A 21,200-nucleotide genomic window follows, 5' to 3' on the forward strand; every position below is an offset into this window, starting at 1 on the left:
TGAGCTATTACAGCCAGACTGGTCACCTCTTTATCGAAATCTTACATAATATATCTTAAACTATACCGAAATTAGGGTTGTATTATGACGTTTATTGGAAAAAAAGTACTTCGAATGAAACGAAAAACCGGTTCTCATAGCGCACTGCATACAGAAAAATTGTCGACTTATTATTTAATATATTTCTTCTTTCTATCGGAGTTGTTTATGAACCAATTGCTCTTCCTATTTTGCAAGCTAATTAGTAAATTATATTTGTTGATGTTGTGGTTGAATACAGTGACCACGGTATATCCCATAGTGGATCCTTTAACGGATTATTTGATTCACTAATGTCTCGGAGCTTCTCCTTTGGATGAAATTCACCTTGGGCGCTTCCTTGCAAAGCCCATGTTCTTGAAGCAACGACCGCGAGTTTTAAAACATCTAGCCGTTGCTTCAATACTCAACAATTCCCGAATTTTTGCGCTCGTTGTGTTTACACGTGACTAATTACCATTGTCCAATCAGAGGATATGGCGGCCTCCATAGAAAAAGAAATAGACAAGTTTACAGCCTTTGTTGATCAACCATGACTTCCAGCAACCTTGACATTGATCGAACCTTGAACTTTGCAACTCGATTGTCACATGTAGACATTTTAGCTAGAAGCGCGAGACTTGATAATCGTAACCATATTTTTAACGAAGGAATCTGATAGGATCACAAGCTGGGCTTATACCCAATCGAAATTAGTGCTAAAATATGCGGGTATTACGTGAAGGGCTTGATAAGATGTACGTAGTTAAGGCGAGATCACGACTTCTATTGAAGATGGATCAAGCCTAATTCGTAGCTTCCTCTGGCAATTTAAGTTGGTGAAATTGGGCGTTAAACCCCAGGAACGATTATTAATCTGGTCCAGTGGTTCTCAAGCTTATTTTGCCAATAGCACACCTTGGAACACGTGAAAACATAGCGGCACACCTGGCTAAATATATATGAAAAATATATATTTTGCAAAATAGAAACATGGCCAGTCTAACGGCATACAGACGTAGACAGAGACAAGTCATAGATACATAGACTGGCTCGAACTAAACAAAAACACAACTAGGAACTTATCTGCCGAATACTCAACATGATCATTTGGTTTTTCGCATTTTCTTAGTGTGCCGTTCAACATTCCGCGGCACACTTAGGATTATCTCGCGCCACATCACTGATCTGGTCTAAGATGTTTGACACGAATTTTGGCGGTAGTTTCATGTGCATTATGTAAGAGCTAAATCTGCCTATTGTAGGTCTTTTTCTGGCTTCAAATGTTATTTGAATTATTAAATAGATATTTAAACAACTCTGTAGAGCATCTGGGCCCTGTTTCTCGAAATCTTAACTAAAGATAAAATCTAAATTTTAGTAGATACTTCAATTTTTATTAGCTAAGCGCTAAAATCAATCTAATATTATCCAATCAAATTAGTAAAATTTGGATTTTATCTTAGTTAAAATTTCGTGAAACAGGCCCCAGGTGGTTTGGGTATTAAGAGGGTTAGAACAACCGCGCCATTTAATCGAGACTTTGTTTATTATTAATCGTATAATCAGACGATAAAGCGATCAGCACAGTCTTAGACTTCTGACATGAATGTTAATCTATACTAATATTTGTGACTGTCGTTTGTCTGTCTGTCTGTTTGTCTGTCTGTTCGGGGTTGGCGGCTACACTAGGTCTGCTCCGAGTCTGAAATTTGGGGTATAGGGGTAGCTCGGACCGGGGAGTAACATAGGCCAGGTGGCGTTAGTCTACCACTTCCGGTTTCGGGGTTATGACCCCCGAGCGAAGCCGGGCATTCTTCTAGTAATGCTAATATTATTTATTATTAGCTGGTTTTGTTGGAGAAAACCTACGAGGTTGGACAGTCGATCCTACTCCTCGTCACATACAAGCGGGGAGTCGAAACCACGCCACTCGACTAAATGACAGACCTTCTGATCTGACAGCATCTCCCAACCCCGATCCTCGGCTTCAAAACAATATTTCGGGTTTGTTCTTTGCAAATTACCGACTTCAATAAAGACCCCAATTTGATTATCTTTTGTTGATTCTATTTGGTTTGGTATTTTGGGTGGTTTTCCTTGCAAATTATTGACTTCAATCAAGAGCTCTTAAGATGATATAATAGGTTAATATATTTATACATTGACAGTAATTGAATCAATTGGGCTATAATAGACATCAAAGGAGATTGAAATTAAAAACGTTATAATATTGAATCTGTGCGTCATTGATCGCATGATCTCCAGATTGATCCACGGATCCCATGTGTGTGTGTGTCGCGTTAATCTATTTCGTATTACTTAGCACATCAAAGAAATGTCTTATGGGCAAGATTTTTAGCAAAGCGGAGAGTGATGATATTACGTAGGCGTCCGACCCTCTCCATTGTTTAATTACAGATCAGAGACTTCTGGCAATAAAACTTCTGAAAATAACATATCTTACAGAGAGAGAGAGAGGGAGAGAGAGATGGGGTTCAACGTTCACTCGGCACAAACTAGGTCATTTCAGGATTAACATATGATTCAATTTTATTTCAACAATTCGCTTGCGCGTAGGGGTCTTTAGCAGTGGGAGGAAACCGGAGGACCCAGAGAAAACCCACGAGGCTGGACAGGCGAGCCTACTTCTTGTCACGTACAATCGGGCAATCGAAGCCACGCCAGTTGACTCAATGACAGACCTTACCTTATGATACAACGCGCACGCGCTAACCATTCGGTCATCTCTCTCTATCTCTCTCTCTCTCCCTCTCTCTCGCAGCATTCTTGGAATTGTGACATCATATCAAAACGAAGTCCATCATTCAATGCGCAATTAAACCTTTTAAACGTATTCTAAGGGCGCATAATAAAAATATACTTGCTGTTCCTAAACCAAAACTAAAATAGTTTGACGATAAAAGTTTCAGCGCTGCTGCACCTCGCCTTTGGAATTGGTTACCATTAAATATTAGAGAATCTCAAACTTTCACAACCTTTAAGTCACAATTATCCAGATTAGAAACAGATTGTTTGTGTGTGTTTTATTGACAAGAGACTCCTTAAATGTTACGCTTTGAGCATGCGTATATGGATGGATTATTAAGCACATTACAAATATACATTTGCCGCACATTCCCTATGCACTCCACCCCGCATTGGGAAGGAAAGGAGAGAGAGGGAGAGAGAGAGAGAGAGAGAGAGAGAGAGAGAGAGAGTTTAACGTCCACTCGACACAAACTAGGCCATTTCAGGATTTCAGGAAATTTTATTTCAATAATTCTCTTGCGCGCAGGGGTCTTTAGCAGTGGGGGGAACGCGGAGGACCCGGCGAAATCCCACGAGTTTGGACAGGTGATCCCATCTCTTGTCACGTACAAGCGGGGATTGGAAGACCTTATGATTTAACGCGCACGCGTTATGCCATTCAACACCTCCCCACCTCCCTCCTATCATTTTAGCATTGAGCGGAAAATATAAACATATTTAATAATACAAATATTATTCATATTATAAAGTCTGTTGTTGGCAAACGGAAAAGCCCTTGGGATCTCAAAACGGATTAATTATGTATGTCGTGGCTTCCTTACATTTTCAGATATGATTATGGACGGGATACGCTGAATATGTTTTGATCATCCTTACCATTGTCGCCATCAGGCTTCAGGATTTGAAACTTTTGACTCGTGTGGTACTTATTACATTTTATTAATGTGATTATTGAGTAATTTCGTAAATACAGCTAGGGTGTTGACTCATTAATTAACGGTAATTAGTATAAACAGGGTAATTATTAAAGGCTTAGTTTTTATGTTGTTTATCAAGTTAGATGTGTAAGTAGTAGTTATTAGCACACTTTCCGAGGTGTATCGTGAATATCAGGACAGTTTTGGTCGAGGGGCCCAGCCGAGGCGGCTCCCGACCAAAACTGTCCTGATATACACCGAGGAAAGGTGCTAATAAGTTACTTACATCACATTTCTATCGAGTATTGCGAAGCAAAATGTGAAAAATAGTATTTATTATCGAGTCGTTTCAACCGAAAAGTGACAAATACTTTCTGCTCTTTCATTATTTATCCCTTTCTGAGCCTCACGTTACATTTCATGGTAGAATGATTTCGCAGTGAAGAGACGACCTGAGTAGTATTTACACGTGCGTCTTGCTATGATACTCTGAGCGTAAAACAATCACGTGTTTGTTTAGACCACATCGTCAAAACAACTTGTCTATGGCGTAGAGGACTGCGATATTATTAAATGTAATGTAAAGGAAATGCGAAACGTGGGTCATTCCTGGTGAAAGTATGCATCGACGGATGGTTCTTCAGTTGAAATTTATTTGTAATAAAGTTTATGACTTTCTGGGCGTTTTTTTCATCCTGCTTATTTTCAATGCCTGTGAAGTGTCCAGCAAGAGAACTGCGCCATCTATCATCACAATTAATTAAAATAATTATTCAATATTCTAATTTATATATTTTGCATATTAATATAAATCAAACCAAATTATGAAATAGATGCCAATTGATATGTATAATAATTGATTTTTGTTATGTTAATTTAATGTCATTGTATATGTTTTTGAACTGCCATGTAGTTCCCCCCATTTTGTTTTGTTACTATGATTTGGACTAATTGTTACATGTACATTGTATAGAGCCAACGTCATCAATTGCGATCTGGGTCGGACTAAACGTCCGCTACTTAATGCTTGGTAGGTATCTAAACGGTATAAAAGTATCCGTGTATCAGAAATGAACAGAGTACTCTTTCCGTACATTTCTGATACACGGATACTTTTGTGCATGTATAGCAAATAAACAGGACAGTTTTATCAAAGGTTGCCAGTGGCAACGAGTAGAAGTGGGATGTAATAAACGAGAACAACGCATAACTTGAAAACGTGACCTGTATGTGTTACGAAACGTGGTTATTAAATAATAGAGAAGTAGTTATATCCATATATACCCTGTGTTATATCTAGAGAAGTAGTTATATCCATATATACCTTGTGTTATATCTAGAGAAGTAGTTATATCCATATATACCTTGTGTTGTGTTTTGTTATGAATAGTTAAACCGTGCTTCTAGATGGCATTTAAACAATTGAAACGCATAAGAGCGAGCTCTTATTAACACCTTCAATGTGTGAAATAATTGTCAACAGAAGTATTTGGGTTCATGGTTAGCTGTGGAAGGACACCGGAGGCTGGACAGGCGATCATACTCCTTGTAACGAACGAACGGGGTATCGAAACCACTCCAGTTGACTCAATGACAGACCTTGCGATCTAACGTGTGCGGTAAACCATTCTGCCACCCAGCCACACCAGAAGCCAAATTTAAGGCTAAATCTGCCTTTTGCAGTTCTTTCTTTATGCCTTAACTGTTATATAAATGATTAATTAGACATTAATTAACTTACCAAGATCTTATTCACCTCTCGTTGCCATGGGATACTCTATATTTTCAACAGACTTTGTTTATTATCGTAACAACGGTAGTAATGACAATCGATGCTATATTGTTCTTGTAACGACGATAACTCTGCTTAGAAATTTGAACGGTAGTAATGACAATCGATGCTATATTGTTCTTGTAACGACGATAACTCTGCTTAGAAATTTGACTTAGATTTTCAACATATTCCCCTTTCATTAATAAATGTATGTTTAACTATTATAGCAAGAACTGTCGGCGCTTTATCTAAACCTTACCTACTGCCTCCTTAATACACTGGGGGGTTGTATGGCTGAATGGTTAGCGTGCGCGCGCTGTATCATAAAGTCTGTCATTGAGTCGACTGGCGTGGTTTCGAATCCCCGGTTGTACGTGACAAGGAGTAGGGTCGCCTGTCCAACCTCGTGGGTTTTTCTCCGGGTCCTCCGGTTTCCTCCCACTGCTAAAGACCCCTATGCGCAAGCGAATTATGTAAATAAAATTAAACTATATGTTAGTCCCGAAATGACCTAGTTTGTGTCGAGTGGACGTTAAACCCCATTTAGTAAAATAAATCAATAAAATTTTCTTTATCTTGATATTTTTGTATATCTCCGGCCAACTTGATGTAAAATTTTAATTCGTGTGACCCCTGAATCGAAATGAGTTTGGCGCTGGCTCGCTAGCCTGGAGGTCGGTCCACCATCCAGATTTTCCGACGTGATTTCCCCTTGTCAGTGATGCAGGACGGAGGGTCGGACAAGGACAGCGGTCTAGTCGTTCGGATGGGACAAAAAACTAAGGTCTCGTGTAAACATTGGCGTGCACGTAAAAGATCCCTTGACAGTTGGAATTCGATATAAGAGTAGGCCGTAATGCCTCTGTCCGGGCAAAATTTCCCTCATAGCACACTATATGGCGTATGCCCGTCTTCGTTAGCCCAGTTCGGAGTAGAACAGTAGGACGTTAAACCCCATTTCATTTTTCTATGGTCCTGTTTATCTTAACAGTATATAAGTAATTACTTCCTCGTGTTAATTCGTGAACAGAATCATACTGATTAGTACCACAACTTACTATTCCTGTAGCGTAAACCTTTCACAAAAGATATCCGGGATGGGTTGTCCAAACTACTGAGCTGGTTTCCTTCCTGGTTGATTGAGGTCTTTTTTATTGGAATTCTGGACAGAAGATTGGATAGACGATTCGGATATTTTTATTTACATTTCAAGTCACGAGTCTTAATCCCTTCCCGGTGACGGCTGATGTCGTTAATTTTGTTATTAGATAAAACGAATGATGTATTTAAGAAGTGTCGGGAATGATAACTAATCGTCTTTTGAGTTCAGTAGGTGAGGTCAATGAGTTGGAGGAAATCGGAGACGTAAATATCAGATTAAAGTTAATAAACGTCGCTGGGCCCGATCATGCATTTGTTGGACAACAGATTAATCTTCGTCAAAATAAAATCAGACTTTTAATTATTTAGTTAAGAAACCTAAACCAAAATATCAACAGGGGGTCTTCCGGTTATAAAGAAGGTCCATCTAATGGAATGAAATGAAATGGGGTTTAACGTCCTACTGTTCTGCTCCTACTGGGCTAATGAAGACGGGTATACGCCATACAGTGTGCTATGAGGGAATTTTTTCCAGGGCAGCGGCACTATGGCACCCACTCTTATATCGAATTCCAACTGCCAAGGGATCTTTTACGTGCACGCCAATGTATACACGGGGCCTCCGTTTTTTCGTCCCAGGCGAACGACTAGACAGCTGCTCTTGTCAAGCCCTCCGTCCTGCAACACTGACAAGGGGAACCACGTCGGAAATTCCCGTTGAAACTTCTCGACCAATGCAGAGATCGAACACGCGACCTCCAGGCTAGCTAGCAGAGTCTTACCCACTCAGTCACTGTGACTCCCCAGAAGTCCATCGAAGGATTTTATCCAATACTTATTAATGACCTGTTAGTATCGTCCCACAGAAAATGTCGAATGGAATCAAATTTTCAATTCATCAGTGTTTTTTTAAATCCTGAATGAAATTCAACCAATATCGTTCAGGATAGATCCAATTTCATCTCAGTATTGTAGATATCCTCTATATTGTGGATTGCAATGCATACCCTCGGGGGGGGGGGGGGTCACGGTGGCTAAGTGGGTAAGACGTTGGCTCGCTAGCCTGGAGGTCGGGTGTTCGATCCCCCTGCATTGGCTGAGAAAGTTCATCCATATTTTCCGGCGTGGTTCTCCCTTGTCAGTGGTGCAGGACGGGGGGGGGGGGGCTGACAAGGAAAGCTGACTAGTCGTTCGGATGGGACGAAGAACTGAGGTCCCGTGTACACTTTGGCGTGCACGTAAAAGATCCCTTGACAGTTGGAATTCGATATAAGAGTAGGCCGTAGTGCCGCTGTCCGGGCAAAATTTCCCTCATAGCCCACTGTATGGCGTATGCCCGTCTTCATTAGCCCAGTTCGGAGCAAAACACTAGGACGTTAAACCCCATTTCATTTCATTTCATTTCATTGCATACTCTCGGTGGCTTTAACTGCATTGGTAGCTCTGTTTTGTCGTACATCTATTATCAAAAAGCTGAGTTTTTCATTTGCAACCAGCGAATTTACATTCCTATTTACGTTTTTAATTTCAGAGCTTCTGGACGTTGGTATATCATTATTCATTTGGTCACAACCCAAATCCCGTCGAGATTATATGTTCGATTGCAAATCTTAAAACCATTGCCTGTTCAATTCTTTACTGGACAAGAAGGATTTGTTTCTTTCGAAGCACACGTTGTATATTGAGTTCGTTGGAGTGGTACAGGATAGTTATTGATGACATTTAGTAATGCGACCAGTACCATCTTACGGTTAGGGTTAGTACTCGTTATTTACAATAAGACAAATAATGGCTCAGTGAGTAGGAAGTTAATCGGGATTTTCCGGCGTGTTGCCCCCTTGTCAGTGGTGTAAGACGGGGAACCTGGCAAGGGACAACGTATATAGTCGTTCGGATTTGACGAAAAAACCGAGGTCTCGTGTACACACTTGCGTGCACGTAAAAGAACCCTTTGCAGTTGAAATTCGAAATAAGAGCAGGCCAAAGTGCCGCTGTCTATGCAAAATTTCCCTGTATCATGTTTGTTTAAACTGTGTATGCTGTCTTTGCTGGATGAAATGATACAATACAATCTTATCTTATCTTACTACCCCCGCCCCCCACCCTGCACAATTTCGCCTACGATGAAGTACATACTAGAACAAATATTGATAATTTTCTGTTGTACGATGTGCTCAATGAAGATAAACCCCACCTTGTACGTACAAACTGTTTTGTTTGACACAAAAACAGACTTTATCTAGATGACACTAATCACTATTTAGATACATATGTGTTTTTCGTTCATGTTTCAATTATAATTTATCCATAAACGTAATGACAACAATAAAACCAAATACAGTTAGTGTTACTCTTACAAAAAAAAAACAAATAAAGTTAGTGTTACTTTTACAGAAAAACAAATAAAGTTAGTGTTACTCTTACAGAAAAATAAAGTTAGTGTTGCCTTTTACAGAAAAAAAAATCAGTTAGTGTTACCGTTACAGATAAACTAACAAATAAAGCTAATTTTAGCGCCATAGTAAAAAGATAAAAAAAACCAATAACAAATAAAACTAACTTTAGCGCCATATTAAAAAGATAAATAAATAACAAATAAAGCTAACGTTACCTCCACAGTAAATTTTTAAAAAAAATAGAGAGAGAGAGAGAAATGGGGTTTAACGTCCACTCGACACAAACTAGGTCATTTCGGGACTAACATATGGTTTAATTTTATTTCAATAATTCGCTTGCGCGTAGGGGTCTTTAGCAGTGGGAGGAAACCGGAGGACCCGGAGAAAACCCACGAGGTTGGACAGGCGACCCTACTCCTTGTCACGTACAACCGGGGATTCGAAACCACGCCAGTCGACTCAATGACAGACTTTATGATACAGCGCGCGCACGCTAACCATTCAGCCATCCAACCCCCCTTTAAAAAAAATAACATATAAAACTAACTTTAGCGCCATTGTAAAAAGATAAATAAATAACAAATAAAACTAACTTTAGCGCCATTGTAAAAAAGATAAAAAAATATTAAAGCTAACTTTAGGGTCATTGTAAAAAAAGATAAAAAAATTATTAAAGCTAACAGTACAGTCATAGTTAAGAAAACCAAAACGAAACAATAAAGACAGCACATTTATTATCTAATTTTAATATTTTCGATGAATAACAATTACAACAGTTTCTGATAATTACTTATAGAGTTATTGTCCTTTTTTGTCATATAATTGTGTTGATGGCCACAGATCACTAATTATTTCCCCATTGACTTTAATGTTAATTCTCGTCTCTTAGACCGGCTCTAACTTTTTCCCAAATGCTCGTTGGGTAGAACGCTTTCTGCCACAGATGGAGCAACATGTGGCAAACTCTTGCCCAAAGGCATGTATGAGGTTCACCATGAAAAACTTGAGATACACAAGCTGGAAGTAGAGACAAGTAAACATGCAATTTCCGGCCCTACATTTCAACGTAACCAACCTCACAACTCTTGTATCCTTCCGTCTCAAAATCATGAATATTCACCAAAACCTGGCATAAAATGTATTTTCAAACCCTTTTTTTCGATTCTACACCAAAAAGTCAACAAAAATAAAATCGCCATGCAAAAGGGGGAAAAGGTTAAAAGGAGAGAGAGAGACGGCCCAGGAATATTTGGTGATCTGTGTCCTGATGCAGCTGTTACAAGGACGCATCGGACGACGTGGACGTGTGCATCGTTACCTGGCAACCATATACTATGAAATAAATGCTAACGTTCTAGCCTTTGACAGCTGGAATTCTACAAAAGAGTAGGCCATAGTGACGCTACCCAGGAAATATTTCCCGTATAACGCAGCCAATGGCGTTTGTTCATCGCCATTAGCCCAATTGAACGTTAAACTCCATTTCAATTGATTTCACTCGACCTAACCACGTCACGATCGGTAGTTTAGTTGACTGACTTTCTGCGATTATAGATATCGGACATACCAATGCGTCTCTGACTTAAATTGTTAAGCTAGAAGCGACGAACGGAAATCACAGTTCCTGCAAATCCATTGTGGTGCATTACCAGTCTGGAGGCATCTACCAAATGCATTCTATAGTTTAGTTGCCCGTTACTGGTTACTGGTTACTGGTTGCTCCATCCTTGACAGCTTTAGGGCTAATACTAATTACTCGTTCATGTTGAATAGCAGTCAAGGTCGGTAGGGATCAACGACGCTTCGTCCAGTAGTTTTTTTTAGAGAGAGAGAGAGAGAGAGGGAGAGAAATGAGGTTCATTCGACACAAACCAGGTCATTTCGGGACTAACATAAATTTTATTTCAATAATTCGCTCGCGCGTAGCGGTCTTAAGCAGTGGGAGGAAACCGGGAGACCCGGAGAAAACGCAAGAGGTTGGACAGGCGACCCTACCCTTTGTCATGAATCCGCGCCGGTTGACTCAATGACAGACCTTACGATACAACGCGCACGCGCTATGTTTAAGAATATCGAGCGTGTGAAAGGCACATGACATTAGTAGAAGTATTATGTAGATTATCATTCGCAATCACCAAGAGTGATATCGCAGACAAATAGCCGAAAGATTTAACTCATGAAGGAAAGGAATTTTAATTGCTATGAGTAAATCAGTGCCAACTATGTAATTAAAACACCAATAATTGATGAATGACGTTTGAATTCCAACATATTTAGGACATCACGCATCGTCTTCAGTTTTTTAATCAGGCCAATTAAGCAGCTAATTTCATAACATTTCTATGACAATACATGCTCTGTCAATAAATATACTAATAATAGATGAATTACTTTCAAAGTCCAACTCTCTGGAGATGTCATGGATATAGATTGGCTATAAGCCACTGGGTACAATTCTATAGAATTCAAGTACATGTATTGTTTTAATAAGCGACGTATCGACAAGGATGGCTTGATGACGGAGAAATCCAGGGCAAATTGTCACTTAGTAATTTACAGTAATTGTATTCCATATTGTATATTTGATAAAAACTAGACAGCCCTAGTCAAAACGTTGTTTATTAAAGATACATTATGGGAGATTCGATAACGAGTTGGCAGTTCTCACTATAATAATTAAAAACTAGATAACGTAAAGGCAATTTGCTGAAAATTTCATTCAAATTGATCCACTATGAACTGAGAACAAAGCGAATGAAATTTCTGCCTAGCTTCGATCATCATTACTAATGTCAGTACGATAAACAGCATAATCTCGATTATCCATGTAATCGTTTAATCGAGAAGGAAAGTTATGCAGTAAATCGGCTCACAATCAACTTAAGATCACAGGCTAGCGATGCCATCTAGAGTTGATTATGGTCTGGATAAGTTAATTAAAGATACATTATGGGAGATAAGATAAAGAGATGGCAGTTCTCGCTATAATAGTTAAAAACTAGATAGTGTAAAGGTAATTTGCTGAAAATTTCAGTCAAATTGATCCACTATGAGCCGAGAAAGAAGCGGCTGAAATTTTTGCATAGTCTCGGTCATCATTACTAAAATCATTAATATAAAGAGCATAGTCTCGATTATCCACTTTTTCTGATTTAATTATCTTTGATCGTTAGCGACATATAGGAATCTAATCCAGCCTACATCGAAGGCTAGCCTTGACATCGAAAGTTTATTATGGTCTGGATAAGTTAATTAATGTCTAATTGATAATTTAGATAACATTTCAGGCCTAAAGAAAGACTTGTAATAAGCAGATTTTGCTCTTGCATAATGCATGTTTAATGTCTAATTAATAATTTAGATAACATTTTAGGCCTAAACAAAGACCTTCAATAGACAGATTTAGCTCTTGCATAATGTATGTTTCATAAACAGTAAATGTATTCGATAGAATAATGTCTAGTTTATTTGATAATGATTAGACAGTCCTAGTCAAAACGCCGTTTATTAATAAATAGTAATTAGGGATGTTAGTGCAATAAGGTGAACACGTGCCGTTGTTTTAGACCAGTGATTCTCAACCAGTGTGCCGCGAGATCTTCCTAAGTGTGCCGCGAAATTTAGAACGACACACTAAGAAAATGGGTAAAACCACGTAACCTCAGTTGAGTATTCACTGGTGTCTACTGGTAAGTTCATAGCTGTGTTTTTCTTTATTTAGCTTGAGTCATTCTTTGTGTCCATGACAAGTCTGTGCCTACGGTTGTATGCCGTCTATGACTTAACATGTTTTTATTTTGCAAAATTCAAATATTTTTCATATATATTTAGCTAGTGTGCCGCTATTTTTTCATATGTCCCAAGTTGTGCCGTTGGCAAAAAAAAGGTTGAGAACCACTGTTTTAGACATTTGTACAAGTGGTGTTCTTGTATAATTTCTTGAATGCTCGTTTTTGGATAATTAAAACAGGAATCCTGTTAATAGTTAATATTTCTATATTCTTTGGATAACAATTAATCAACGGGGATTACAGAGAGAGAGAGAGAGAGAGAGAGGGAACGGGGAGAGAGAGAGAGAGAGAGGTTAACGTCCACTCGACACAAACTAGGTCATAATTTCAATAATTCGCTTGCGCGTAGGGGACTTTAGCAGTGGAAGGAAACTGGAGGACCTAGAGAAAATTCACGAGGTTGAACATGCGACCCTACTCCTTGTCACGTACCTGCAACTGGGGATTGGAAACCACGTCAGTTGACTCATTGACAGACCTTATGATACAGCGCACACGTTGTAACCATTTCTAACTAAGAAAACACTTTGTGGAAAACATGTCACTCGAGTCTAATATTTGACAAGGTACGATTGGCAAGTTGCCCGTACGATTATTTGAAATAATGGTACGCCAACATCAAAGGGTGACGTCACATCTGCATTTTAATTACAATTAACTGAAATTCGCGCTATTACCAATACCTATCAGTTTCATCAAGTTCACGAAGTCTGAACACCCGCGGTTCACGATAAAAGAGACGCCTCGGTTAATTGTTCTAAATTTACCTCAATTTACAGTAATTATATTCAGAAACGATATACATTTACGCTCGTTTAAATTTGTTTACAGTAGAAACCCTATATTTTTAGTAATCAAATACAGCTCACGTTATAAGTGTTGTACTGTATTACAAAGGTGTATAAAGGTTTGCTTATTGATAGTAACTCATGCATATAGACTCCTTTCACGATAACATTTACATCTTTTTTTATTACCTTGAATTATCTCTCAGACACTCCTATCACCGAGAGGGGTGAAATGAGGCAATGAGTCGTAAACTGCAATTTCTTATCCGATAAAACTCCAAACTATTTTTGAAATTATTCAAAGAATGACTAAAGAATATTTTAAGTGGGTTTGAAGGAGATATATATATTGCATTGTATTTACTGTAAATGGTAAAACAAGCATTTATTGCGTAAAAAGTGTAATTCAACCGGACTATTTATTTGTATTCATACGTCCATGTAAACAAATTAATCCATGATTTTTAAGAGAATAACTTAACTTGTGTTATAACCCATCGTAACTTACATTTATTTCTAATAAAATTACAGTCATATTGTATGATTTTACTAGTGGTCTAAACAGTTAAATGTAGTCTAAATAAAACAAAACTCGACTTGACTCCGAGCTCAAGCGTCATAATGCACAGTGTTTAAAGAAGGCTTCCGCATCATCCATGTTGAACATTTTAGGGCATGCGCATTTGATACAGGTGAACACGTGTTTATTGAGGGTATGTATATTATTATGCAGTATATTTCAAATGTTCAGATATTCCCGTTTTGATCAATGGCACAGACTACTAATGTGGTATGTCATGTCCCATTTCAGTCTACTAGCTGTCTATTTGACACTGTTCCACTGCTAAAGACCCCCGACGTACAAGCGAATTATTGAAATGGATATGTTAAACCTTATTTCCCTTTCTCTGTATGGGTTGTAGGCTTTGTATGTGATAATCTATTGCCCCCGTTCGACACGCATTAATAATCGTGTCCCAATGGCTTGAATTGTTATGTTTGGGTTGCATGGTTTGTATATGGACAATAAATGTTTGAATATCACAGCTATGACATAGCCAAGCAATGCATACAATAGAGAGGGGACGGGGAGAGGGTTTTAACGTCCAATCGACACAAACTTAGTCATTTCGGGACTAACATATGGTGCAATCCTATTTAGCAGTGGGAGTGGGGGGGCGAAATGGGGTTTAACGTCCACTCGACACAAACTATGTCATTTCAGGACTAAAACATGGTTCAATTTTATTTCAATAATTCGCTTGCGCGTAGGGGTCTTTAGCTGTGGGAGGAAACCTGAGAAAACCCACGAGGTTGGACATGCGACCCTACTCCTTGGGGAGTGGGGGGAATCTCACGAGGTTGGACATGCGACCCTACTCCTTGGGGAGTGGGGGGAATCTCACGAGGTTGGACATGCGAACCTACTCCTTGTCGCGTACAACATGTTTCAAACACACGTACCATCCCGCTTTCCGCGTTCCTACAATGACAACACCACGCTATTACTACGCCCACAAAGCTCTCACCACCAACTGGCGGATTTTGTAGGTCGTGCTGAAGTTGTGGTTTGATTCAGGGCTGGAACTGATGGACGAGATTCAATATCTTCCCTATCCGCCAATCAAGGCAAGGTCGTTCTAACAGCGTAACAAAAACGTCGTAGGCATCGTGGTTGAGAGTGGTGGTGACGTGGCTGGGCGTCGCGCAGCTGTGGGGAAGCGTGACAAGAGCTATGCGGGGAGCGTATGGGGTGTGGTGTACGCGTAGTGAAAACATTTTGCGCGTACTGAAAACGTAGTTGCCGCTTTCACACTTGAAGGTGTTTTCCGCATTTCACCGCGAACCTCACCACAATCTATAGTAATCGCGTAGTCAGGTCTTCGTTATGTGTGAAGGGACCTTTACTCCATTACAAAATGCTGTTGAAACGATGTAATGTATGGCGTGATTTATACTATCATATAACAGAACACAGTAAATGGGATTTCACGCCTGAACCCGACTACTGTTTTATTCACGCTGAGGCACCTTGGTTGGTTAACTTCTTCAATATACCACAGGAGTCGATTTCCTGGTAGTGTTTGAGAATGGCTTGCTATTAAACATGTATTTTGTATTTGGTCGAGTTGCATAATTATCCAATTAACATGATTACAGTGCAAGTATTTATCTTACTTAATGTAACTTATAATTGACGTAATTACTGCCATATGATTCTGTGATGTACAGATGAAATGAAATGGGGTTTAAAGGGCATGTGACTCTATTCTTTGGTAACTTAAAATAGACGAAAATAGGCCTAAATGTATATAATGTATGTAAAGTGATTTATATTGAGTTTTTAAAGTATAGTAATTTCTAATCAATTATGTTCGGTGAAATACATGAACAGTCCGAATTGAACTACAGTCGTTTGCAGGGGATGGGATGGCCGTATGGTTAGCTTGTGCGCGTTGTATCATAAGGTCTGTCATTGAGTCAACTGGCGTGATTTCGATTCCCCGGTTGTACGTGACAAGGAGTAGGGTCATGGTTTTTTTCTGGTCCCCCGGTTTCCTTTCTCCTCTAAACTATTACTAATTCATATCGTGTAGACTATGTTTTTCTTTTTTCATTACAAATGGTGTCCGAAACCATTTTATCTTGTCCACAGGTTTATCTTGTAGATTTTTGTTTTCCATGTAGTGCTGTCCTCCTACACGTCCTAATAGAATACACAACTTGTCTACTGATTTTAAAATGTTAATTATAATATGTCTTAATATTGGATATTTTCACGGTAAGATATGAAATGGGGTTTAACGTCCTACTGTTCTGCTCCGAACTGGGCTAATGAAGACGGGCATACGCCATACAGTGTGCTATGAGGGAAATTTTGCCCGGACAGCAGCACTACGGCCTACTCTTATATCGAATTCCAACTGTCAAGGGATCTTTTACGTGCACGCCAATGTGTACACGGAACCTCGGTTTTTCGTCCCATCCGAACGACTAGACAGCTGTCCTTGTCAGACTCTCCACGGTAAGATAAGAACATCAATATTAAATGACATGTACAAACATCGAATTTTAATTCGTGTTTTTTGTTTCGAATTTTAACGTCGAACTTTTCTTCACCGACAGGACTGATGACGACAGACGTACATCATGTAGTTTTCTATTAGGGTAATTTTGCCCGGACAGCGGCGCTACGGCCTACTCTTATTTCGAGTTCCAACTGTCAAGGGTACTTTACGTCCACGCCAATGTGTACACGGAACCTTAGTTTTCGTATCTTCCAAACAAATATACCTCTTTTTTTGCGCCCCCCCCCCCCCCCCGTTCCTTCTGCACCGTTGATAAGGAGGAACCGACGCCTGAAAATCGCTATGAAGTAGAACATTTCATTTTGTACTTCCCGTTTTTCCGATGACGGGAGCCACAGTGGCTGAGTGGGTAAGATGCTCGCTCGCTAACCTGCCCGGAGGTCGGGTGTTTGATCTCTGCATTGGCCGAGAAAATTCAACGGGATTTTCCGACGTGGTTTCTCCTTGTCAGTGGTGCAGAATGGAAGGCCTTACAAGAACAACTGTCTAGTCTTGCCATGCACGTAAAAGATGCCATGGCTGTTGGAATTCGATATAAGGGTAGGCCATAGTGCCGCTGCCCGGGCAAAATTTCCCTTATATCACGCTGTATAGCGTATGTCCGTCTTCATTAGTCATTCGGAACAGAACAGTAGGACGTTACACTCCATTTCATTTCGTTTTTCCGATGCTTGAATCGACCCTTCTGCGCTTATCTATTTGTTACCGCATATTGAAACTGCGCAACCTTGCATATATTGATTTCATTGCCTATTTTGTTACTGTAGAGATTCAATCTCCATTACTCACTCTATATTCTCACCTTGTATGTAATATAAGTCCATTATTCTTAATTGATATTCTACCACACACATCAACCATCTCCCGGGAAAATCCTTCACGTGTTCACAACTAAAATTTTATTTACTGGTTTTATTGAAACAATAATGGTTAATCAGAAATGATATGCGACATTATTTATTTGAGACGTCCCAACGGACATGCTCTACGCTATGCATTTAGCAATAAATATGTTTCTGTGGCGACGGCAATCCCTGCCTTTATAAAAGAGCGGATGATGAAAACACGCACATCATCTTGGAAAAAGGAGAGAGAAATGGGGTTTAACGTCCACTCGACATAAACTAGGCCATTACGGGACTAACATATGGTTCAATTTTATTTCAATAAAAAGCTTGCGCGTAGGGGTGTTAGCAGTGGGAGGAAAACGGAGGACCCGGAGAAAACCCACGGGGTTGGACAGGCGAACCTAATCCTTGTCATGTTCAACAGGGGAATCGAAACCACGCTAGTTTGCTCAATAACAGACTTTGTGATACAACGCGCACGCGCTAACCATTCGGCCACCCAAGCCCCCCCCCCCTCCCTTTAGCCCCCCGCCCCCAATATTAACAAGGAACATCGTCTAATAGCGTCGTTTAGTGGGGACAATATCTCCCATAGCACACTGCAGAACAATAGGACGTTCAACCTATTTGCATTTCAGATCATTTCATCGTCGGGATTTAACTGAAAAATCGTTACGAGTTTTTATAAAACTATGAAAAACGTCTCAATTGGGACCAGTCCGATTGATTAATAATTTCTAAATGATAAATACTTTTATTACATCTGTGTATCGACAATGTGTGTTTGCATATGGTACTCGTTTTTTTCTTTTGATACACGGGAAGATTAAAAGTGTTTGATGTTTTTACAATGACACTTGAAATATCATTTAGCTTAATTATCTAAGAGAGAATTGGGATTTAAAGTAGCCAAGTCTCTAACTCAATATCATCCAAAGTCTTCATCAACCGGGAAACGATAGGCTTCTGATATCCAATATTAAGACAAACATTTTACTATTGGTACACGAATCGTGTACCATAATGCGTTTCAGCGCCATTTGTAACAAGGGACTCGAAGAACGAGGCTAGACATATTTCACAAGTCATGTCAACCGGTGAAGCCATATTTTTTTTATCTGAAGAGCATGCGCAATAAATACTGTTGGTGTAGACTGGGATAACCAGACGCTAGAGATTGCTGAACATAACTAATGAGAAACTGCTCTAGAAACAGAAAAGGTTGAATGTAAATCAGTTTATAAACATTCATATTACATTATTATACGAAACCATATGCGTCAATCTCATGTGCCAAATATTAGCGATTTAGCTCCTTCAATTATCTAATATGAAAAAGCATCCATTGTTCAGCAATTGAATGTGTTGTAACGTACGGAAAGATCACAGTGTGGTTTTTATACAATGATATGACATTGTTAAATTGAAATATCATTTAGTTTAATTATCACAGTGTGGTGTTTATACAATGATATGACATTGTTAAATTGAAATATCATTTAGTTTAATTATTTAATATGAAAATTGTGCAGGAATCAAATGTTTGCTAATCTAATGTATTGTTATTAATTGTATTTTAATGCATCTAATCCTCCCGTGGCTACCAATTGTTATAGACATGTTCATGGGATGGGATGGGATGGCCGAATGGTTAGCTTGTGTGCGTTGTATCATAAGGTCTGTCATTGAGTCAACTGGCGTGATTTCGATTCCCCGGTTGTACGTGACAAGGAGTAGGGTCATGGTTTTTTTCTGGTCCTCCGGTTTCCTTTCTCCTCTAAACTATTACTAATTCATATCCTGTAGACTATGTTTTTCTTTTTTCATTACAAATGGTGTCCGAAACCATTTTATCTTGTCCACAGGTTTATCTGGTAGATTTTTGTTTTCCATGTAGTGCTGTCCTCCTACACGTCATAATAGAATACACAACTTGTCTACTGATTTTAAAATGTTAATTATAATATGTCTTAATATTGGATATTTTCACGGTAAGATATGAAATGGGGTTTAACGTCCTACTGTTCTGCTCCGAACTGGGCTAATGAAGACGGGCATACGCCATACAGTGTGCTATGAGGGAAATTTTGCCCGGACAGCAGCACTACGGCCTACTCTTATATCGAATTCCAACTGTCAAGGGATCTTTTACGTGCACGCCAATGTGTACACGGAACCTCGGTTTTTCATCCCATCCGAACGACTAGACAGCTGTCCTTGTCAGACTCTCCACGGTAAGATAAGAACATCAATATTAAATGACATGTACAAACATCGAATTTTAATTCGAGTTTTTTGTTTCGAATTTTAACGTCGAACTTTTCTTCACCGACAGGACTGATGACGACAGACGTACATCATGTAGTTTTCTATTAGGGTAATTTTGCCCGGACAGCGGCGCTACGGCCTACTCTTATTTCGAGTTCCAACTGTCAAGGGTACTTTACGTCCACGCCAATGTGTACACGGAACCTCAGTTTTCGTATCTTCCAAACAAATATACCTCTTTCTTTGCGCCCCCCCCCCCCCCGTTCCTCCTGCACCGTTGATAAGGAGGAACCGACGCCTGAAAATCGCTATGAAGTAGAACATTTCATTTTGTACTTCCCGTTTTTCCGATGACGGGAGCCACAGTGGCTGAGTGGGTAAGATGCTCGCTCGCTAACCTGCCCGGAGGTCGGGTGTTTGATCTCTGCATTGGCCGAGAAAGTTCAACGGGATTTTCCGACGTGGTTTCTCCTTGTCAGTGGTGCAGAATGGAAGGCCTTACAAGAACAACTGTCTAGTCTTGCCATGCACGTAAAAGATCCCTTGGCTGTTGGAATTCGATATAAGGGTAGGCCATAGTGCCGCTGCCCGGGCAAAATTCCCCTTATATCACGCTGTATAGCGTATGTCCGTCTTCATTAGTCATTCGGAACAGAACAGTAGGACGTTACACTCCATTTCATTTCGTTTTTCCGATGCTTGAATCGACCCTTCTGCGCTTATCTATTTGTTACCGCATATTGAAACTGCGCAACCTTGCATATATTGATTTCATTGCCTATTTTGTTACTGTAGAGATTCAATCTCCATTACTCACTCTATATTCTCACCTTGTATGTAATATAAGTCCATTATTCTTAATTGATATTCTACCACACACATCAACCATCTCCCGGGAAAATCCTTCACGTGTTCACAACTAACATTTTATTTACTGGTTTTATTGAAACAATAATGGTTAATCAGAAATGATATGCGACATTATGTATTTGAGACGTCCCAACGGACATGCTCTACGCTATGCATTTAGCAATAAATATGTTTCTGTGGCGACGGCAATCCCTGCCTTTATAAAAGAGCGGATGATGAAAACACGCACATAATCTTGGAAAAAGGAGAGAGAAATGGGGTTTAACCACTCGACATAAACTAGGCCATTACGGGACTAACATATGGTTCAATTTTATTTCAATAAAAAGCTTGCGCGTAGGGGTGTTAGCAGTGGGAGGAAAACGGAGGACCCGGAGAAAACCCACGGGGTTGGACAGGCGAACCTAATCCTTGTCATGTTCAACAGGGGAATCGAAACCACGCTAGTTGGCTCAATAACAGACTTTGTGATACAACGCGCATGCGCTAACCATTCGGCCACCCAAGACCACCCCCCCTCCCCTTTAGCCTCCCGCCCCCAATATTAACAAGGAACATCGTCTAATAG

The 21,200-nt window shown here is 39.7% G+C and overlaps 1 protein-coding gene across 3 annotated transcripts in view; it reads left to right on the forward strand.

Annotated features, from left to right (window-relative positions):
* LOC126819105 (orexin receptor type 2) overlaps positions 1–21,200 on the forward strand; it is a 117,686-nt gene that overhangs the window by 34,816 nt on the left and 61,670 nt on the right. The window contains exon 1 of one of the 3 annotated variants that reach the window (XM_050546971.1): positions 14,166–14,270. The exons of the other annotated variants lie outside the window; for them this stretch is intronic. The gene's annotated coding sequence lies outside the window, so the exon portion shown is untranslated. Of the gene's footprint in view, positions 1–14,165; positions 14,271–21,200 lie in introns of those variants that run through there. 3 annotated transcript variants of the gene reach the window in all.

This window comes from Patella vulgata, chromosome 4 (genome assembly GCF_932274485.2).
Source record: "Patella vulgata chromosome 4, xgPatVulg1.2, whole genome shotgun sequence".
Classification (NCBI taxonomy): Eukaryota; Metazoa; Mollusca; class Gastropoda; family Patellidae; genus Patella; species Patella vulgata.